Genomic DNA, 23,342 nt, shown 5'->3' with positions numbered 1-23,342 from the left:
TTTTTTTTGCAAACAAAGTGTCCAGTATTCAACAAATATCTTGTGAACCAACTTCAGGCCCAGAGCTGCTTTTGAACTGTTTGCTGTGATTCTTCATGTGCTCATTTCTTTGTGTTACCAGTCACATGGTAACATTTCTGATTCTTGGATGAATGATGTTTTCAAACAAAAAGAGGGATTTGGACACATTACTTTTGGTTCAGAACTTTTCATGAATGCAGACATATGAAAATGTCTTACATCAGTGTTTCCTGGATACTTGCTTTTGAAAGGAAGCTTACATGAATGGAAGTTTGTGAAAAACAGTAGTACTGAGACAGTACAATTTTACAGGAGCCAGGGCTGATGGTTAATTTCTCAGAGTAGCAAACTATAATTCAGAGCAGTGCAGAGCAGAAGTGTGAGCCTGGCACAAACTGAGTGTATGCCCATATTTAAGGGACGTGGTTGCCACAAAAGTGTGACTAAAGACCTTGAAGTAGGATTACAGTCAGGAGGAGTGTGGGGCTTACCTGCTGTTACATGGTATATTTTTATAAGAAGTTTGAACATTTGGTTGCAGTTGTGTTCCTTCCCCTGCTCCAGTCCATAATGTCTGCAGCACTCAGTGGATGTCTGTGAGCTAATTCACCTCTCTCAGGTTGCAGAAAATAGATGCATTTTTTTCATAGGGCAGTTTTCTGTCAGGCAATGACCTGTATCTGTTCACTGGGGAGTCCAGCAAGTGCCTCAGTGGGAGGTAAGAAGTGTGAGGATGCACTCAGAGGGGAACAAGGGCCTTTGAAAACAGTCAAATGTTTGTCTTTTGAAATTATGTTCTTCTAATATTTGACCTTCCGTGATGAAAACCACTGGCGCATATGCATTGCATAGTGTTTGCTGACTTGTTGCATAAAGAATATGAAGTATCCAGCCATTAACTCCTGTTCTGCGGACTTCTGGGTGGGAAAAAGGAATCATCATTTCATTTCACTTACAATGGAAAAGACTGTGTATGTCTCCATCACCAGTGTGTTCAGAATGAGCTCATGTGCCCCAGGCATGCCCAGATCCCTGCAGTCACAGATGTAAGTGAGACTTGATGGGAAAACTGGCTTAGTTATGCTTATTCTCCTTTTTTTTTTTTTTATTTTTTTCTTTTTTTTCTGGAGACAGCCAGGGGCTACTGCAGGCAGTAGTGAAAACAGAAGCAGCAGTGGGGCTTCTCCAACGATGACATCAAGGTTAATAATGCATTGTGGTTTTGTCTGAGCTGCATTTTTTCTTTCTGTGGAAGTGATACATTATGAGGCAAAATACAAACATCATGAAAAAAAACAAACCCCAAGAGCACTGAAATAGCCCCAAATTCATCTAAGAGCTGGAGCAGGCAGCAAAAGATTATCACATGATATCTCTTTGGAAGATCAGCTAAAAATTATGTGTGTTTCTGGAGGGGGACAGGCCTTTGTCAAATTCAAGTCACTGGGCACCAAGCTGAAGTGCTATGATAAAATACATGAGGCCAGACCTACTGAATATAAGTTTAGCCTTTGAACCTAGACCCAAGGCAGCTGTTCCATGTGCTGGCTTTAAAATACTGGTGATAAAATGATTCACAGCTAATTTGTCTTTAAAAAATGAGCTATTGTCAGTGCCAAAATCTGTTATTTTATTTCATTAAGTGAACTGAAGCTTCACCTTGAACTCTTCCAGGGGTAGTTTTGTCTCAGTTTATCAGACCTGTGGTTTTTCAGTTGGTACACAACCTGCCAGCTTGTTTGCATCAGAAGACTTATCTAGAACTTGAGTTGCGACTGGCTAGAAATCTGCATTAACATATTTGATGTCCTACACCAAGTGGTCTAGTGTTAAAACCAAAGGTGAACATATACCTGTGGTGAGACTCAGGCTTGTTAATCTACCATCCTGAACTTCTATCTTTTAGGTAATTTCACAGATTCAAATTAAATGGAAGGTGCATCCTTCACCAAACCAAGATCTTTCACTTGTCACTTTCTCAGTATTTAAGGTGCAAAAAAACTGGTTGAAAAACAGGTTGCTTTCAACTATACCTTTGCAATGTAGTGCTTCCAATACAACCACACTAGACTAGATAGGAACAGAGTTCAGGCCAAGAGAGATACATATTCTGCCATCTCCTATGCATCACAACCTGTCCATCACTGACTGAGGAGGGACATATTTCCCTTGCTTTAAGGAACATGCAATGGCGTTTGAAAAAACCTTTCAAGCATCTACGTATAAAGATATATAATCAGCATAATCAGTGTCTAAGCTGCTTCCTACTCCACTCTTGTCCTACTAATATTGCTAACATAGTTGATCTTGGTGAAAAATTTATATGGCAAATAATTGAAAATATCCTAAATGGAAGCTGCCATTTTTCTGAGACAACAAATTGGTCCTAGAAAGTTGTTTTTCTTATCTAATCTGTTATTTGTTGCAGTCTTTCCTAAATGAAGCTTTCTAGAGTAAATTTTCTCACCATCAAAGTGATGAATATCTTCCATCTCCATTTTTCCAGGAAGCTGACATCCCTGTGCTCAATAGGAACATAGTGCTCAACTGCCCCAAAATTCACGGAGACATAGTGTGAGAATGTGAGCATCAAACGATGCCCTAGATCCAGGCAACAGTGAGGGGACACATAGCTGGCCTGCCTGGAGGCAGGAGCTATGTATGGACAGTAGGATACAGGTACCTCATGGGGATGAGATAAAAAAAAAAAAAAAATCCAGGGCCTGGAAAATGAAGGATCATTTAAAATTGATCTACTGTTTTTGAATCTTGAATTTTCTTGAGGAATTGCTATTTGTGAAAGCCACTTTGATGTAAATGGACTGGTTTTTTGAGAGAACAGATAAATTGAAGACCACCTGAGTGATCAGTGTGAATTAATGCATTTGCTCCTTTGGGGGAAAAACATTCAGTTGGCAAAAGCATCACAAACTGAAAGTGGTTATTTCCACTTACTCCTCTCTTTATTACCATGTCTCACCCAAAAAAGTGTTCTTATTCCAAAAATAACAGTCATTCAGCTTGTCCTTGTACAGTGGGGAGGGACCTGCATGCCCAGAAAACCACACAAGGAGTACTCTGCTGTGGCCCATGAAATAATTTCTGTGCCCAAACCTTTAAGTCTGCTCTACAAGAATCATGTTCTTTAGTAAAATGGAAAATATCAGTAAGAACATGAGGTAGTCAGTTCACCCCACTTGTTTACTAAGTGGGAAAATAACTCAACTGTTACCAAACCCTGCTTATTGCTGTTTCAAAAAATACTATTATTTGCTTCAGCTGACATCTGTGCATTTTGTGTGTTTTGCCGCATACTACCTTGAGAGGAGAACAGAACAGAAGAGAGGAAAAATGTGAGAATGTAATTATCCAACTTTGGTAGCAGCTGAGCAATAGAGCACATGGAATCTGTTCTCATAGACCTCTTGTTTGTGTGGGGTGCCCTGGTGTCTAATAATACAGCTGAGTTTATGTGTAGCCTTTTACATTGGACCACTGGATTATATTTCACTCATCTGGACAGCTGCCTTTTTTTACAAAAAGCTGGAGGAATATAATACCTTTGGGATCTCTACCTGATGTGACTGAAATTATTCAATGGATTATACAACTACTGGAAGGAATCGTGACAGCACAGGCAAAAATAAACACAAAAAATTAAATAATAATTTCCTCCTTTGCTTCTCCTGATTAGAGAGCCTTGTTTTTTGAGTTTAGCATTGTTTTTTGTTGTTGTTTGGTTTTTTTTAATTTTTTTTTTTTAATAATTCAACTGCTTTTGGCTTTAACAGTCCAGTTGTGTCAGTCTTGGATGCAGGTAAAAATGAATAGACAATCAGCACAATCGTGATTGTACCAAGATGAAAAACTGAGCAAGTGACAAGGCTCAGGACTTTTAGGCAGAGCATTTACAATGGTGTTTTTATTTTGTTAATGACTCACTGTACTGATTCACCGATGCTTTAGTGAAAGCTGTCTTCTTCAGAGAGTCTCATTGTTCAAGCAAAGTAAAATTATTCCCGGTAGAAAAGCTTGAAAAAGTCCTCTGCTAAAACTAACAACTAAATAAAACTTATTATTTTAAGGAACATACAGATAGCAACAACAATTTTAAGCAATGGCAAAACTATTTTTATCCACCATATATTTTTTTGCTTGATTTTTGTATTGGGAAAATAATCATCAGTCCTGACAAAAGCTATTAAGTATCCAAAAATATAGATGACTCCTTAAGCCTTTGGTACCTGAATGTAATCAGGGCACTCGACCTTTAAATAGATGAAAATAGGGGCTGAAGGTGACTTGGGGGCTTTGAGTCATGAACTTTCATGGGGTGTGTATCAAAACTTTGCTTCTGCTAGTTTGGGTAAAATGTTCATTCTGGTAATGAATGGCTCGAACCACCGTAGAAGTTCCCTATTCAGCAACTGTCCACTGGCTCTGAGTTGCCTTAGTAGGGGAAAAAAAAACCCAACAAAACAAAACTTACCAACACATTAGATTTACTTCCCACCTGGAAGCATTTAGAGGATGTAAGTGGATCAGCATTCACTTCCCTGTTTATAAAAAACAGGTTGATCTGAACGACTTGCTAAACTGTTGAACGATTTCATATAATGCACTGGATTTTCCTGCCCCTTTCCAGCCAGGCTGTTTGTGCTGGGAGCGAGGGAGGGCTGCAAGGTCTGTTTGTTTCCACAGCGGGGAGTGTGGGCACCCGGCTGCCGCTTTCCTGAGTGCTGGGTGGTGCTCTGGGCTGCTGGACGCTGCCTGGGGGAGCAGTCAGGCATCTGCAGACGGGAGAGCAGCCCGGCATGGGGCCAGCTGTTTATTTTCAAAGCCTTTGTACCTCAGGTTACTTGTAAAGCTGATGCTTGGGGAGTTCTGCTAAAGCTGGACTGTGTACGTTCCCTGGTTTGCCTGTAATTTGCAGTTTATGAAAACCAGATGGATGACTGAGTGCTCTGCGAGTTAGGGTAGGAATGGGATCTTCTGACATAAGAGCAGTTTTTACAGAAAACATTGAGTTAAGAAGATTCAGGCTCAAGCTAGATTGCTTCTTCCCTCCCCCCCACTTTTGTCTATTTTTACTGCATCATTGGTATGTGTCCAAGGAAAGTCGGCCATATCATTCGGAAATACAAGGGGATAAACTTTTGACTGTCGGATCTCTTCAGGCTGAGAGACTCCAGAGTAAATGAACTGGGAGAGAGAGAATTACAAGGAGAGATTTCTTTAAGTGAACTTTTTTGGTTGTTTGCTCTGCCGACAGCAGTGTAAAATAACGAAGAAACTGCAGCAGTCCTTTCCCACTGTCTTTCTAAATAATGTAAGTTACCCTTTCACACTCATCTCTAAATGTTCGTGTGCTTATTCTGCTTTCGTGTTTTGTGAGAGCAGTGGTTTTATAGCCAGTGAGCTCTTGCCAGGAGCTCTGCTGTGTGAATGAGTGAATTGCTTTGTCTTTCTTTTTCTTTTTTAAGTCAGGGTGGTAGCGGGGAAGCCGAGCAGTTTGACACCGCCTTTCTTTGACAGTCGTGTTAGCTCGGCTTTAGATGCCTGTCGAAACCTTTAAACCTTTTCAGTGTTTGTGCAGAAATTTGTTTGTAGCTGGCAAAAGACAATAGCAAATGTTTTGATTGAACTGTGCATGTCAGGCTTGCAGTAAGAGCAGGCATTTCAAAGGGGACTGTGTGATGCTATGTAAAGAAGACAGGATGTGACAAGGGAAAACAAATGTTTCCTGCTCTTTAATATTTAGAAGAAATAATTGAAACAGAGCCAAAGAGTTTGCCTAGGAAAGAAATAGTGCTGTTTATTCAAAGCAAAATAATGACTCTGTAAATCTGAGAGGACAATGCCAAGGTCTAATTAGGAGAGAGAGTTTACTTTTCGCAGTGGTTCATTTTTGAAGCTGAAAGTTGGCATTAATGTTGCCATATTCTGTTGTGCTTTTTGTGAAGTGTAACTTGAGCCACTACCTGATGCATGGCTCTCCATAGATTGTACAGGGAGGTTGATTACTCTCCTTTTATTTCATTTTGCTATTTTCAAGATGCAGTTTAGGCAGACTTGTCAGGCAGATTGATAGGTTTAAGTAAAAATATGGGGTATAATTACAGATATGCCAGGTAGTATACTAAGAATAAAACAAGAAATAGACCAAGAAAATCACCCTGAACTCAAACAATCATCAGGCCAAAATGAACATAGGTGTTCATTTCAGGGGGGCAAATGAGAAAAAAAGTTCTGAAAGTACGATGACTAAATAAATATTTCTTAGATAAGGCTGTGGCTTAAGAAAAGTTGCTTTGTGTTCCAGCCTTGAATTTTTTGTTTTTGTGGGCAAGGGATTTATTATCTAGATAATAGTCTGTGGCCAGTTATTATGATCTAATAATCAGAAGTGTTTTTCTTCAAAATTTCACATTGTTGCTTGTGTGAAAAAAAATGACATTGACTAGCAACACTAATGAGAGCATCTAGACAATATATTTTTAATATACTTGGGAATATAAACTGTAGGGCTTGAAAAGCATGTTAAAAAGTTTGTTTGTTAAAATCTGTATAAACTTGTTTATTTTCAAGTTAGTCTCACAATTTTCTGGAAAATATCTAAAGCATGGAGTGGTTATAGAGAGAAGGTACCAGAAAGCTATTCTACCTGGTCTTGGGACTGCATCATCCTGCTCTCAAACAAAGGCAGCAGAAAGAGGAGGTTGTTCTGTTTCCAGAGAGTTTGGGGGAGGAATCAGTCTGTTAGCTGCTGTCAAAATGAAATAAGGCTTCTGTGCTTTGGCCCTCATCCAGAACTGCTTACCATAAACCAAAGGTTTCCTCAAACTTCTCAGCAAAGCATTTGACAAACTTGAGTGGTGAGGACACTCTGACGTCTGATCTGGACCTGCAGTGCCCAAAATTTGGTTATAAAGAACAGGTTTGTGTTTTCTTTGTGGAGAGTTCATTTCAGTTCTTGAGATGGCATCCTTTTTCATAAGAAATGGTTTTGATAGGCCTTCAATAATTACATCTTTCTTCAGGGAGAAGGCTAAACAGAACTTTGGTTCAAGGAGCATCTCTAACACATGCTGCTTGAGGGCCAGAAGGAAACATTAAGTGGGTTTTATGACAGAACAAATTCTGGATTTGATTATAGGGTTTCTGGGAAGAGGGAAGGATTAAAATCATGGAAACAATTATTTCAGTCAACTGGGAAAGGTCTTTTGGTTTTTTTATGTAGTTTGTAAAGGGAGTAATTTTTCTAATTTTTATTCTGTGTCTAGAATGTATCCTTTTAGAAACAGAATAAAAATTAGAAGTACATATAAATTTAAGGCTTTGGGGGAGCGGTGGGGGTATGTGTGTCTTAAAAGCCCTTCTTTTTAATGACATTGATTTTTGATGAAATCTTGCATTTGAGGCTAGATTTGAGACAAGCAGTGTCCACGGTCTGGTGGCCCACACAAGTGCTGTCTGAATTCTGCTATGTTCAGCAGCATGCACAACGTTTGGAACATTAGACCTTACCTGGACAAAGATGATAATTCTGCTGGGGGATTTCCCCAGCCCATGATACTATTCTTTTTCTGGCAATCCTGATTTTAGCTTGAAGCTCAGGTTGTTTACTGGAAAATCCCAGATAATTGGTGCTTGAAGCCGTCATGAAAGCATGCTGGGCCTGTCTTTGCCTGATAATGGAATTTCATTAATTCATAACAAAACTAGAATTTGGACAGCTTATGTAAACACAGTGATGCTCCTGATTCCTTTGAGGAAAACTGAGGAATTAAATTAACTGAAAAGGTACTGGATGTTCTATTCCAGAGAACAAAGTGCTGTACATTACTATACTGAAGCTGAAATGTAATCATCTGCATAAAGTATTAAACATACACAGTTTTGCAGAAGCATGTAATACTGTGTCTAGACACATGAACTATTTTTATAAAAACAAAGGCGCAATGTATAGTAGGTTAGGGTAAATCCTTGAGCCACATGTAAAAGCATTTGATTTGATCTGCTGGCAAGCATATTGTCTCATCAGAATTAAATGTGTCTGAGGATACAAGTGTAGCTAGTTTGAAGTTGTTTTTTTTTATATACACAGAAGCAAGCATATATTACTGCAAATAATAAGTTCAGTTTATAAAGAATGTTCCTTAATACTATGGCATTATATAAGGGAATAACACTTTAGATTTAATTAGTTGTTTTATGGACAATGCAGTATTTTGTATTATAAAATGCCACTAATTCCAAAGCCCTAAAAATTTTCTCCTGGAATTCTGCCCATCCATATTTTGCAGAGTAACATATATGAACTTGCCTTTTTCAGTTATTAAAGAAATCCAGTGACTGCCAGATTGCAATCCACTATTGCGATGCTACACTTGGCTGACACCTTCAACCAAAATTATAATTATCAATAATTATATGCTGTTTCCAGAGACTGCAGGTTGTGGTTATGTTTTCTGTTATGTTTCCTCATAAAAAAACAAAGGTGTGGAGAGCAAACCATGTGAAATGCATGGCATGACTGTTAAAAAAACTGGACTGAAAACAAAAATCAATATCTGTGGAAAGAAATCAATATTGGAAAGGAAATAACAACTATTGAGAGGTTTTTAAACCACTGAAGGGAGAAGAACAGGGCTTAGCAGTCTCATAAATGGACTTCACCTCTCTATATCTCCATTTTTGATTAGTTACTTTTCAAGACATGTTCCTTCTGTTGGAATTGGACTTGCTCTTCTATTTGTTATGTGACATGTATGGATTGCGGGCAGTCCCTTGGTGTGCTGTAAGGTTTGTATTAACATGTCTGTAAAGGAAAGAGCTGCTTGGCTGCAAACACTTAAATGAAATTTGGAAGAATTCCTATTTTGAGCACAAGATCTCTTTTCCTTCCTTTTTGTTTTTGATCAGCTGAAATAAAGGTCATCTTCCACTGAACCTACCTTCGAAGAAATTAAAATGGCATTTCATGTCAAATTTTCTGAATGGTTTTATTTCTATTAAGACCATGTTTTATTTCTGTGGTTTAAATAGATAAATATTTATTGTATAAATTATAACATTAAAGGCATTTGCCTTTGTTTTCTACCAGAGACTGTCTTAAACATTTTTCTGTCCACAATCTGTGGACAGATATTGAATATGTGATATTGCATGTCACTCCTAATAATTGGGGTGGCTGCTTGTATTTGGATTGGGAATTACTTACTTTGAAAGGTGATTTTAGCTGGAACTCAGTAATTTAGCTTGATCAGAAATAACAGTTTATGACTGGAATACCATACAGTGAAACAAATGATGTAACATGTCACTAATGTTCTGTGTGGGGACAGCCAAGGATCTAGTCAGCTGAGAAGTCTGCTGGCAACCAGGCAGACTTCCTACTTGATAGCTGGACTTTAGGGCAAAAACTCAGAGGCAAATCCCATTCAAAGGGAAGAATTAAAATTGGAAATGCAAATGCAATACAGTTCTTGAGGTGCTGAACTCAGCAGCAGGTAGATGTAGCAGGTAGATGTTGGCTGGCTCTATCCATCTGGCCACTGTCTAGTTGCAGTAGGGTTAAAAGAGGCACAGCTAAATTAAGACGAGACTAATCATAGACACATGAAAAATGTGAGCAGCATGTATTCTGGCACTTCTTACATTACATGGTGACCCTGCTAACACAAACATCAAAAGAAACTCATGCTGAAATGGCTGTGATGGTTTATTGTTAAATATTAAATGTAGGTGATAATAACTTAAGAATATGCCCTGCCACTAGGAGAAGAGAAAGGACTTAAAAATTTGCTGTAATCATGTATGAACCTAATGTTCCCTGGAAGAACTCCAAACAACTCTGCTTTTTATGGTCAGTACTTTTGCTCATGTGTAAAAGTAGTATTCATTGTGTCTCACTTTAAAACCATCTGAATATTATCAATTTTGGATGCATTGTAGGTGTGGTTAATTAGGTGGATGGTGATGATCAGTCCTTATACCAAAGGTGGATGTGCTTTGTGAAAGAGACATAAGGATTGAAGTAGATGCAATGATCACTTTTACTTTTGATCAGATTATAAATGCTTGAGATGAATGTTCAGCAATTTTTTTGCTCCTAATCCAGTATGGATTTATTTGTCTTAGTGTTATTAGTCTGCCTAAACATGTGTATGATCAGTTTATTTATGGGTGACTTTCTGTTCTTTTGTCATGGAAAGCTGTTTGTTTTGTGCTGCCATGAGCTTCTGTTCTTGATTTTTTTTTCTTGTAGTTCTGGAAACAAAGAATGACAATCCCACTTTTTTTTGGTTTTGAGTGCTAGTTTTGAGGATGCTCCTTCAGTGAACATGTAATTTGGAAATTCATCATGCTTGGACTGATGGCTTAAAAGAAGTCCTAGTCCCTCTGAGGATCTATACTGTGCCTGCCTCCTTCTACATCAAAGTTCAGCAGAGCCTGGTTATTTGTGAACTTGAAGGTGTGTGATATCTACCAGTATGTTTTGTGAAGTACTCAGGGGTTGATTTAGCAAGGAAAAAGCAGTGTCCAGATTATTTTGAACTACATAACTCTGCATAGTATGAAAACATGGAAGTGCAAAATGCTTTTGCAGAACAAAAGCCCTCATTCATCAAAAGTGATGAATCTTGAGCAAATATGCTTGAAACAATTACTTACAGAAGAACAACAAATTGCACTCAAAAAGATTGTGCTGAATTTGGAAATGTTCTTGAAAAGATCCCAACAGTTGTGGGTTTTGTGTGCCTCTGAATGCATTAATCTCTGTAGTGGTCCTTGGAGAGACAGTATGTGTCCCATATTTAGACCCAACCATATTTGGCCCATGATCTGTACTATTAAAGAACTTGCATATTCTGTGAGAAATAGGACTTCCAAAAGAGCAGATGTCAGCAGTTTCAGTGCTGTCTTCAGGGCCTCCTGGTTTCTCTGAGAACAGCTGTAAGTTGCAAATACTTAAAAATTCTTCAGGAACTAAAATGACCCCCAGGAATGAAAATGCAGGATTGAGGAACAAGCCTCAGCGTACATAAACTTGTGAAGAGGAAAAGCTGCCATGTTTCTCTGCATTCGCAGAGTTTTTTGATTTGGTTTTGCTTTTTCTGTTCTTTTTCCAGTGAGGTAACAGTATTCATGAAATTCCCTTCTACAACTTTCTCTCCTGTAATCCCTCTGTTGGTGGAAGTGTTAATGTAAACCTTCAGGGATTAATTCCCACAAGATTAGCTTCTGCAGGTGCTGCTTTGTTTCATTTCTGTTTTCTTTTTTTTATCTTGAAAGCAGATTTAATTTGATATCTGGAACTCAAGTAATCACACTGCACTGAAGTTAGGAAACCTAGGACCGAACTGTTGGGTAGAGCCACAGATTATTTCATAGCATCTGAGGGTATTTTTTTTTTGTCCTGAGTGTTACTCTTGACACAATAATACAATATGGATTAATATGTGATCTTTCCAAAGTGCTTTTAAGTTTTACTGGACTCTCTTCAAAGAACTGGTTCTTCACTTATGACCTTATTCTAAGTCTGTTCTGAGTAGTTTTGGGAGTAACTGATCTTTATGCATCTCATCTCAGAAAATGTAAGAAAGATAAGATTAAGTGTTGCACCATGAAGATTTCATTGTGTTTTTCAAATAAGCAGCGGTAACTTTTTGTCTTGCATCTAAAACAACTGGAATTAAATTTTGATTGTAAAATACAGACATGTTCTGAGGTACTTACTTCCTAATTAAAGACAGATAGTTTTTAATTAATTTACAAAAGTAATCCTTTACTTAAAATCTCTCAGTGGAGATAAGTGCAACCCTTTATTACACAGAAAAAGAAGACATTAAGTATAGGAAGATCGTTCTGTAAGAATTGCACTACATGTTCTGTGTAGGCAGAGAATCCCCTCATCCCTTAGCTTCCTCATTCTAATTAGATTTTACTATTCCATCCTGTAAAACTTAGTGAAAACCAGACTAGATTAGAGCATGCAAAAATGTGTATATTAAGGTGGATTTGCAAAAAAACCGAGTAGTTCATTTCCTCTGGTGGCACAGTTGAAAATTTTTGTTTGTCTTATCAGAAGCTAACCTATTACACAGTCTTGAGTACAATTAGTTGTATAAGCAGGAAGATTTCTTCCCATATTTAACTTTTGGAATGCGTTTTTACCTGTGCTCCTGAATGGTGGCCTTTATCCTCTGAACAGCCATCACTATTTCACCTCTGGGATGTGCTCATACAGAAGGCTTGCTCTGAAGATGTGCACTGTCTGAAGGTGCACTCTGATGATGAAGGTGGGCAAATTTTAAATGAGAAGAACCAGGACAGTGATCAAGGCATGATTTCCCCAAGCTCTATGACGTTGTTTAATACATTAATAATACAGAGTACCTGTGCAGAGAAACCAGAAAAAGGAAATATCACTGGAATTCTCTTTTCTTAAGGATGAAGTAAATTCAAAAAGGTAAGAGGAAGGGGGAAAAGAAGTGCTATGTTATTATTGTATTCACTATAAAAGGGTTCTCTGCTTGGGGTGATGATTAGTCATTCACCATTGTTGGGAGCCTTGTTTGTATGACTTGAAGTGGTTGTACCTGCTAAAGGTACTCTGTGGCCTTGAGCGACATTCATGCAACAGTGGTGTAATAAGGCAGATGTCTGAGGGTTTCATTTCACCTGACATCCCTAAATGGCCCAGCTTTGCAAAATGATAGAAGCAACCCTGTGGAGCCATTCATGGCCTTTAACTGTGCCAAAAGGGAGTGGCTCCTGTGATGTCTGCTCTGAGTAATTTTAAAGTTTCTCTGAGTCTAATCAAAAGTAAATCTAGCCTAGCCTTGCCTTATAATTTGAATGGTTGCTGAGAGTAGATGCCTACAGAAGAGCACAAGAATGGATCAGAGATATCATGGTACTCTTCAGAATGATCTTCTATATTCAATGATTTGTGCTCCAGTTCTGGTAGAGGTGGTGTCTTTAATCAATTTGTCAATTAATCACCACTAATTTGTCCCACTCTCCTGGAATTTCTGTAAAATATTAACAAGTGTAGCATCCTGGACAATGGGTCCACAGCTCACAGGGTGAAGAATTATCCAGCAGATTACTGGTATCCTCAAAAGAGGCTTCTCCCCTGGGGCCAGTAAAAAGCAAGAGATACAAATAGGGAAGAAACAATACATCATGAATAAATTTAACTCAAGAGGACAGTGGACTCTACCTGCCAAATACCTAATGATGACTGACCTTCCAAAAGCATTTAAGTTATTTGAAATACATAAGAGTTGCTCACTGTGGAATCTGAGTTAGAGAAGTTCAGTACCTAAGGCAGGGCTGTCTCCTGTTTGTAACTGGTTTTCCACTAGGATTTCTCAGTTGCTTGTAACATCAGTGCTTACATCTGGTTACTTTGCATACACCTCTCATGGGTTTTATCACTTACTATGTATAATCTGTTTCAGTAACAACATGGTGCATCTTGTCACTGTCATCACAAGGACTATTTCTAAAATCTCAGGCAGTTCTTCTATTCACTCATAGAGTTTGCAAAGGAAAGAGGATGCTAAGATCTGCTCTTATTGCTGACTCCAAGAGTTTCATGCTACATAAGCCACTGTCTTGTGCCTTTTTCTTTACAAAGATAGTCCTTGTCTAAATAGATGACTGGCTATGAAAATTTATTTCGTAGTGTAGAAAGTGCTTAGTGTCACAGATACAGTTAAATAGCAACAGATGCAGGCTACCTATGTTTGCAAGGGAGCTTGTGTACTGTGTAGCAGGTGCCTATCACAGCAGGATTCTGGTACTTGAAAGAGATCTCCAGGTGCTATCACAATCCAAATGATAACGTGGTTGACTTAAGACAATATTGTTCTTATCTCTCCTGATACCAGATTTTTTTTTCCAGGTGCCTTTTTTTGTTTAAACAGACAGATGCATTCACATGGTTATTATACTATAGTTTCCTATACTGTCCCCTAATTTGCTTTTCATGTACACAAAAATGTGCTGGGTTTCCTGTGAAGTAAAACAGATGTGTTTTCATGGAGAAATGAATGTCCTGGATATCCCACTTCAGCTTGGGAGTCTTAAAATTGTGCATATGAGTGGTTCTGCCTTATTCCTCTTGTATTAGCTGTTGCTTCCTAAGTTGTGATGCCAGTTGAAAAGACTGATATTGATGCAGCAGTGCATGTACCAGGTATCCTGAGAATGTAATTTTTGCAGAAATCTAACCTACATTAGAGCTAAGTATTGGCTTATGAGCAGCCTGGCAATGTCCATAAGGGCCTTTGGGCATCTGGCCTGAACATGCAAGAGATGTCTAAGAGGAAGGTTAGGAGAGTTGTTTTTGGAGATTAAGGGTAAAGGTAGACAGCTTTGTGTTATGTATAAAACCTTGTTTATACAAGGGAGTAGGCTTGAGTAAAACCTGGGCTGAGCCAGAGGGGCTGCTTGGTACGACTGTCTGGGGATCCTGCCCACACAGGGGTTTGATGGACTTTGCAGGCAGATAACACGTTACTGTGTCTGTGGTAAAACTCTGCTGTGTGGAAACACATGCTGGAAATCGATGCATTTTTGCAGGCAAGGCACGAGGTGCAGAGAGCACTTAATCCGTGCTGTAGAAAGGTTTCAGCTATTTCCAATAACAACAGTTCTTTAAATAGGAGCCTTGGCATGCAATCAACAAATGAGTGTCCTTGCTGAGGACTGGAAGGACATTTTTACTGGGTAAAGTTCAGCCGTTGGGTGTTTCCAAGTTTTGAACTACTGGAGGTGACTGCTGGGAAGTCAAAGAGTGTCCCTGTGAGTGTGGAGGTAGAGGACACAGTGTCACAGCTGGCACGCTTGAGCTCTGAGCACTTTGAGCTCCCACCGAGAGCTGTAGATTGCTTTCTGCTTTGGTTGTTTGGTCTGTTCAGCGCCTGTGCCCACAACCATTGTTAAAAGCCACAGAGCTCCTTTTGCCAAGGTTGTCCTGACATTGTTTCTCACTACTGCTGGCGCTGCCAGACTACCTGCTGCACACAGCTATGTGTTTACCTACTTGCTGTGAAAGTTCAGTGTTGCACTTTTGCCAACATAAAGAGCCTGCCTCGGTAAACTTCTGCCTGCCACTTAACACTTGAGCAAGGTTTTCTCTGAGCCCACGGACAATATACATGTTTAGACATATTGCTGTGTTTTTGAAAGATATTTTGGTTCAGAAGAAGACTTGGCAGATATAGAAGTTAACATCGCTGCTGGGCTATGGACAAGAAAATGAGGTGGGTACTGTTCAAGAGCTAAGGTAAATATAGAGGTGCAGCAGTCAATATTTTGTATTTTAAACAATGTAAATGTTACAGAGGATGGGAACCTGATTTCAGGTTGCTCACATGCTGGAGAGGGGCTCTTTTTTCCCCTTCCTTCTTAATCCTTATCACAATATGTGCTTTTGTGCTAAGAAGGTAATAATTCATTCCCTTTCTGCCTCCATTTTTGCTTTTTTTAATACTTAGAGTCTATCTCCTTTTTCTTGCTGTGAGACACCTAAGGTGGCTTGGGTTTCTTTACCTCCTGGTTTGTGTTTCATATGTTATATTTGATGGGAAGTGGGAGTTTTGAAGGCTGCAAGAAAAACGTCCTAAAGGGTTGGCACTCCCTTAACTTAATTTTGCAAAGAAGTTACGTGGCTTGTAGTGATTGCTGAGTGCTGCCTTCTCCCTTGCTGATTTGAATTTCATGCTAGTTCACCAAAACCCTACTGAATTAAATGGAAACAACAGAGGAACTTTTTGGTGGTCATTAGAGACTATGTGATTAAATTCCAGTACCTGATATGTATTACCTCTCCGAAAGGGAGAGCTGCAGTGGACATGCAGCGTGGGGAGATCCAGTCTCAGGAGGGAGTAAAGGGGATGGTCTCTACAATTTTCACCACACAGTTCCATAGTACCAAAAGCATTGAGCGTTTTCTGCTTCCATTTATTTTTTTTTTCTGTTGCACAGCAACTCTAAAGAAAATGCCTAATTTAATTGTATTGGTAATTGTAATTTCAGCATATCTTGTATCTAACAGTACATAGAAAAGACCAGGGCCCTTTTTCCAAATAGATTCTTGATCAGCCTCCTTTTTTGCTCTATTGCCTGTTTTCCTGCTCCTGGAAGTATTAACAATAATAAGTGTGGAGTCTTTATGGAGCACTTTTATTTCAAGTAGCATTTCACGGCAGATGTTTATGGAAGCAGCAGTGTTTTGATGTGCAGTTTTAACTATTTGTCAGTTCAGCTTGGTTTTATTTGAGCCTGTCTACCTATGAAGGCTGAACAGAGATTTGTGTTCAGTCAGTGTTCACAAAATAGGTAGACCTAGAGAGTCAAAAATGTGCAACTATAAGGGTGATAGTAACAGTACCAGTAGTCAGGGTAGGGTTTTTTCTGTAGAGATGCTCTGACTCACGGCTTTGGATGGCAAGTATACAATTTAAAATTCTTTTACTTATGACTGTACAACATCTAGTCCCTGAAATAATTACTTTGACATACCTCACTGCAGATTTTTTTTAGGAGCTCACCTGAGAAGATGACATTTTATTAAACATGGAAAGGGCCCTAAATTGCAGTTCTGATGCTGTAATTTAACCTGATACTTTTATCCTGTTGTTTCCCTTGATGTGTCCTTCTCATTCTATTCCTACCCCTTCTCTCTGAAATCTCATTTTTGAGAATTTGGTTGAGGATTCATGGATGCCCATTCATGCATTGTGCTTGCATGTGCAGTAAATTTAGTGTGTTCCAGCTGTTTTGGAATTTATTGTGCAAGGCCCTGACTCAAAATGAGGCCCTGCAAACCTCAGTCACACAAATAGCCTCTCAGTTGGTGATGACTGTGTGATCACACAAGCCCTAATCTGCCAGACTTGTCCCTTGGTGTTTGCAGTGCAGCCACAGCAGGTCTCCTCTCCATCCAAGGACAGGATAGCTGGGAGATGGGGTCTCTGGGGATAGAAGCAGGACTACTCACCTCCAAAGTGGGGTGGAGAAGAGGTACTGCAGAGGCACAAGTTTTGGAGATGAGGAGAGAGAAGAAATGTGCGTATTAGATGCCAGCCATAACCTTCCCTTTACAACTGGAGTATAAAACATTAATATGTTGGTGTCTTAAGAGATCCACCCATGTTTCAGGGGCTCACCCTTTTGTTTCACCAGCTTTGATTACAGGCTGGGGAAAGGAAGAAGAAAAAAGAACTAATCATTAAACATGTAACATTATTAAGCGAGGGTTTTATTTGTAGCAGTGGCTTCTATTCCAGTTATTCTTGTGCCTTCAGCAGCTGAAAACTTTTTTTTAAAAATCTAATTCATGTCATCTGCATCTGACAGTGATACTGAAGGTGAGCCCATTGCTGTGCAGAAGGAATGCCAGAATACAGAATTCTGGTGACTGCAGTGCCACTTCAATGGCAGATACCCAATAGGGGAAGAGAAAGAATAACACAGAGGGGAGAAAAGCAGTTTGTGTCCAGTGCTGCCTGACTTGCAACTTCAGTGCTGGAGAGAGGCAGGAAGTGCAATCCTGCCAGAAGGGCTCAGGCTGGCTGAGCAGGGAGGCCAGGCTGTCCCAGCCTTGCTGCAGTTGTGCTGCAAAAGCCGCAACCTTGGCAAGCTAAACCAGGCATAAGCAGAAGTTAAAATGAAATAGAAGAAGGTGGCAAAGTCATACAAAGATGGGTGCTGGGCTGCTGGGAAAGTTTCCAGCAGCCCAGCATTATATCTCAGGCAAACCTTTCAAGTTGTTTGCCTCCCAGGCTATGACAAATCCCTTGCGTTGGGTCACAAGATTTGGGAAAAAGCATCTGCTCTGCTGGATCATAAGATGAGGGAGTGACCATAGCTCACGGCTGTGGCTAGTGGGGAGGAACCAGGACCTAGAAGAGCTCCTTTTGGGGCAGATATGCCCTCTGGCTGCAAACCCACAGTGGGAGAGAGCTGTTGCTCATTTCAGATGGTGTGAGCTACAGCCTGGACTGTTAAAGGATGTGGAGTGAGGGCTGGAAGTTGCACTTGCTCTCTGGAAGCTGCTGGATCTGCATGTGTGCACAGCCACAGTGGGGAAAGGTAAAGGCCACTGGCTCATGAGGCCCTTGACTCCTGGTGTGGGCATAGCTCCTCAATGACAAAACTTGGCTGTTTCACTTCACTTGCTCCCCTGTCACCAGGGTCAAATTAGGGATGTGTGGAGCTGGGTGTTGGCTGTAACAGCCCATCCTATCCTATATTTGTGTTCCTGAACTAATCCTCATTTTCCAGTATATTGGCTTTGGGTAATTGATTTCTGATCTCTCACATCTCTTACTTTTCAGTCAGCCTTAATTGCCAGGACTGTATTAGCAGGTCATTTAGTTTGAACTAATCCAATATTTTTTTTCTGCTGACCTTAAGATTCCTTTTGTACAGTAGGGTGAGCTAGACTACTCTCTATTCAGTCAGTTTATAGTATAGGCTTCAGTGCAAACCAATAATCTTACCTTGGAGTGTTTGGATGACTTATTTAATATTAGGGAAGATATCAATATCTACCTATGACCTCTAAGCTAGCTAACTGTGAGGTTTTTTGGTAGCTTACTATTTATGGCCTCCCTAAGAATATGAATGCAGGTTTTGTTTGGAACAGGAAAAAGAATAAGTTACTCAAAACCCAGAACATTTACAGGGGGATGACAACAGAAGCTAGATCACTCTTCCATGGCACTATGAAGATGGCATGTGCTATGTATTTTCTTCTCCAGAACTTGCTTCAGTAGTCACCAGTGACACAGATAAGTCAACAGCAACAATGAAATGCACCAAGTTTCTGAGAAAAAGTAGCCTATTCTTTTTAAAATAAAAAAACCCAGAAAAACAACAAACAGAAGAAAGCATATAATGACTACCCCCACCCCCATCTGCCAGTACAAAAGACGTACACATACAATAAACCTATTTGAAAGAGTGTGGTTGTAACTGCTATGGGGGTAAAGTGCAAGATTGAATCCTTTTCCTCTTTGCTCAGCAGAAGAAATCCACATTTCAACATATAACAAGAAAAATCTCGGGGAAATGCTATGCCTTTTGTCTCATTTTCCTTACCACAGTAGCACGGATTTTTTTTTTTTTTTTTTTTTTTTTTTTTTTTTTTTTTTTTTTTGGGGGGGGGGTTGTTTGTTTGGTTTTGTTTTGGTTTTTTTGTTGTTGTTGTTGAAGAAGCAGGATAATTTGTGGAATATCAGCTCATTGTCAGCAGGCAACTTCTCAGAGTTAATTGTAAGAGAACAGCGCTTTGAAGGAATCTCTTGTTTGGAGGTGTGTTTCCCTATGTGAGTGGCTGCAGCTGTGGCTACACCAGTCTCCCTTGGCCATGAGGTATGTTATGGGATCGATTCTGAGGAGTATGTACTGTACTTACTACTGACTGTAAATGGAAATAGTAATTTGAGTGATACTGGTCATTCTGTTTTAGTGTATGTAAATAGGTTGTTTGAAATGAGCAAGGGAAAGCAAGTAACTAAATGATATCTGCATGCTTCTGTCCAACAGTCTTTCTCTTCAGTTCTGGGGATGCCACTCCTGAATTTTCTCTTGATTTTTGTTTTAAGTGTTTTTGTTCCACTGGCAGAAGCAAAAGGCCTTGGATCTTGTTGTAGGAGTGAAATCTGTTGCTTGTTCTTTGCAATAGGGATTCCCCTATTTCCCAGACAGTTTAAAAAGAAAACCAAAAAACTCCCCAAATCAAAGATAAAAAACCTACCTCTCCAAAACATGCCTGAAATCTCTGGCCTTCTTTTAAACTGTGAATCCTGCTGAACAGATGCCTGCTGCTCCTGAATGTTGGAGCTAAAATGAAACATACCTTGTGCTCTCTCTTTGATTGAGTTCAGCACAGGTTAAGGGAGTTAGAGGGGCAGTATTTTGGCACAGGCACCCCAAACCCTAATACATGCACACACGCTGCCTGATGTTTCATTTCAGGTTATAAACTGGATTACAACATGCCTTCACCCTGTGGGCATTGTCCAGGGAAACCAGGCTGGATCTGCCTGATGCATAAAATAATCTGGCTAAATGATCGCCAAGTGGAAAGTAAAGGATGAGTGCAGAATTTGTATTTTTAACAGGAATTTAGATTACATTTCAGTCACACTAAATGATTAATAATAATATTTAACTCATCAATTCAAGAATGGAATAAATATTGTATTCTGGAAACCATGCTTAAAGAGCTTGGGACAACATTTTAAACTTCTAAAATAGCTATGTCTGTCCTAATTAAGTCAGAGTAGCAAAGAGAGTATTTAAGCCCCACGTGTTTTCTTCTTGATGCAAATGGAGCTTTATGTTCTTTTATTTGTGGAAAGCTTTGTTAGCCTCAGTTAACTGAAATACTTGCATACGATTTGTTCTTTTCAAAAGAAAAGATACACTGTATTTGGAGATGCAAATACTACCTTGTATGCAAAACCCACCAGCTGTTATACTAGAAGACAAAGCTAATTTTATGTTGCTTTGCTTCAATGGTGTCTGTGTATTCACAAGCATCTTTTCAACAACTTTCTCTGCATAGCTGAAAACTAGCAGGCACCATTTTTTAAAAAATTTCTTTGGTAACAGCCTACTAAAATCAGAGTTGATCTGTGAATTTTCAAAAAATTTGAGCAAGTAAATAGATTAACTATGGTAATACACCTTTGCATTAATGTTTATGGAAAAGTTGAACAGTCTGTTAGCCTTGATTCTCAAATTCCTTTAATATGAATTTACTAATTGCTGCCTTGAATATTTGACTAGAGGCTGAGTCAGATCAAATATGTGGCTCTGTAGTAGTAGAAGCTGCTGCTGGTTTGTGTGTCAGTAGCACAGTTTTCCGGAGAGGCTCTTTGCTTCTGCTTTAAACATCTGGAGAGAGACAAAGAGCATTTGTGGGGTCTTTTGTTGCTTCTGGAAGTTGGAGCAGGGAAGAATTACATTCCAAGAAATACCCAGAATCCTGGAAAAATCTGAGTAGAATTGTTAAGTGTTAAAATTGTTAAGCACTTTGTAAATGAAAGTGCTTTCGTTTTATCTCTGGCAGCTGTCCTGGTAATGGATGTGATGTAATATTTACTGTCTCCTCCTGAGTTAAATCGTTTTTCCGATTTGTGAGTAATATTTGCATATGTATTTCTTAGCTGCATTGACATGCCAGATGCACAGTGGTAGCTGTCTCTGCCTGCTAATCCTGTAATAACATTCTGGTGACCAAATTCAATGGCCCTGCGCGGAGCCTCGGAACAGCTGATTGCTGAGTAGGGAGGAAAAAAAAATAACCCAGCGAATCTGGTTGCAGCTCTCTGCTGCATCCCCATCCCACAATCCCTTGCACCATTTGCTGCAGTCTTTCTACACAGGCTGAGTGAGAAAAGGATGTGCTAAATAAAGATTGATTGGTTTGAATCCTGGAGGGGTCTCCCACTCGTAAATGACCCAGGGAGAAAAAAAATTCATGACGACTTCACTGTGCCTCCTCTTATTCTTCCATTTTTCTTTCCACCTGTCCTCTTCATGGAATGGAGCATCATTCCTTAGAGCACAAAATCTCTTGTGCATCTAATAATGATTGTGCTGTGATAGGGATTCCTTAACAGTTTCATGCGTGAGGCTTGAAATATTAACAGATGATGGTTTGTTCGTTTGGATTACTGCGGAACTGCTGCTCCGTCCCTGCAAGGATTTTATCCTCAGCACTGCACTGATTAAGCTATTTTTCTACAAAGATGGGTAGGTCTGAAATGCTCAAGTTTGCTCAGTGTTAATCCTGGTGGCTGCTGCTGGGTTGCTCCTGTTTTGGCCCCTGATCGTTCATTACATTTCTGCATGCTGTAAGAATGAAGAGGGTTGCTGTGTTTTAAACAAGGCACTAAGCTGATTGCAAGAGTGGGAGAGAAAGGAATGCAAATTTAGCTTATCAAGCCTTTTACACAAGTGGACTGTGTGGTGGTTCTGATTTGCTCAGTGTATTCTGTATTGGCTAATCTGGGGGCTGCTGCTAGAAATGCCTTGAATCTGCTCTTTTTCCCTACAGGCTGTGGACAGGTGATCTATCTGTTTTAAGGACTTTTAAGCCTCAGCTCTCCTAGTCCTTGAAGCAACATCATTGAGGTTCCCCACCCTTTCTTATGGCTCTGGAGGCCTAACTGTTCCTTTGGAAACGTTGCCATTGGAAACCTATTCATTCATAGTACATGAATAGACCCTCTAGGTTGTAAATACCATTGATAAGGAGAGGATGAAAAAGCTGCAAGCAATTTGTTCTCCTCAGGCTGTACTTTCAGGCTAGTTGCAGCTCTGGCTGGGTGGATTTCAGAGACAGCAGTGTATCAGTAACACAGAATTCTACTCTTTTAGAAATAAAATCCTGTGAAGTGAACAGTTACTTGATTCTCCAATGTTTTTTCTCGGCTGGGAAACTAATAAAGAATTTTTGGGAGTTCCAGAGCTCATTTGAAGATACCTGTAGAAAGGGTGCATATTTCCACTACATGTCTCTATTTACCTGAAACAACTCTTCTGGAACTGTTATTTGCTACATCTAACGCGATTTTTTTTTCTTTTCGCCCTTTTCCAGTGCTGTAGGAAGTTCCTTTCATATGGGTGGGGCCGCACCCTGGCTTTCCAGAAGGCGTGCATGCATAACGGGGCAAAGCCTTCCACTTGCTTAGAGAGCCATTGTTTCCTCTTTTCTCTGCTGTCTAGTATATTTTAAATGAAAATCGTAGCTCCAAGCAGAAGGAAAAAGAGTAATGCTGTTTCTGGGGTAGCTGGGAAGATAGCGATCCTTTAGCTTCGAAAGGGTGACAAAGGGAATACATTTCAGAACCCTTTACTGCACTTGGTTTAGCGAATCCGAATTTGGTTTTGAGTTGGGAGTGTGTGTGTGTGTGCTATAGATAAATGAGTGGGGACTTATGTCTTGTTTGGTGTAATGTTTCCCAGTCCTTTAGCTTTGCATGTTTAAATTATGAAGTGTAACTACATGGAGAAGTGATAGCCCTGTTTTCGAAGCTCATGCTTCAGCTGCTCTGTTTTGATTGTGAGAGGTAATAAACCTCTGAAAAGTGGCCTGGCAGTTTTTGAGCATAGAAGATGCTACCAAAAAAAGGAACATTTTTCTTGTGAAAGTCGTGTTACTTTGCAAAATCTCCCACTGCTAATTCATTTAAAACTTACGTTGCTGCAAGCATAGCAGTAAATCAGAAAAAATACTGTCTGATGAAATTTAAAAACGTTGTCTAAAATCTCCAGATTTTCTT

The 23,342-nt window shown here is 39.6% G+C and overlaps 1 protein-coding gene across 11 annotated transcripts in view; it reads left to right on the top strand.

Annotated features, from left to right (window-relative positions):
- The window catches only part of TRIM2 (tripartite motif containing 2), a 70,026-nt gene that overhangs the window by 5,601 nt on the left and 41,083 nt on the right, over positions 1–23,342 (top strand). For 2 of the 11 annotated variants that reach the window (XM_083862276.1, XM_083862275.1), the window contains exons 1-2: positions 4,792–5,350; positions 10,343–10,498. The exons of 2 other annotated variants lie outside the window; for them this stretch is intronic. The gene's annotated coding sequence lies outside the window, so the exon portion shown is untranslated. Of the gene's footprint in view, positions 1–4,791; positions 5,351–6,882; positions 6,959–10,342; positions 10,499–14,811; positions 15,303–19,396; positions 19,420–23,342 lie in introns of those variants that run through there. 7 more of the 11 variants (XM_083862280.1, XM_083862277.1, XM_083862274.1 and 4 more) reach the window with 5 other exon arrangements.

Source organism: Zosterops lateralis (assembly GCF_965231275.1).
Source record: "Zosterops lateralis genome assembly, chromosome: 5".
Classification (NCBI taxonomy): domain Eukaryota; kingdom Metazoa; phylum Chordata; class Aves; order Passeriformes; family Zosteropidae; genus Zosterops; species Zosterops lateralis.
Note: the sequence above shows the minus strand (reverse complement) of the source record. Positions and strands in the feature narration are given on the sequence as shown.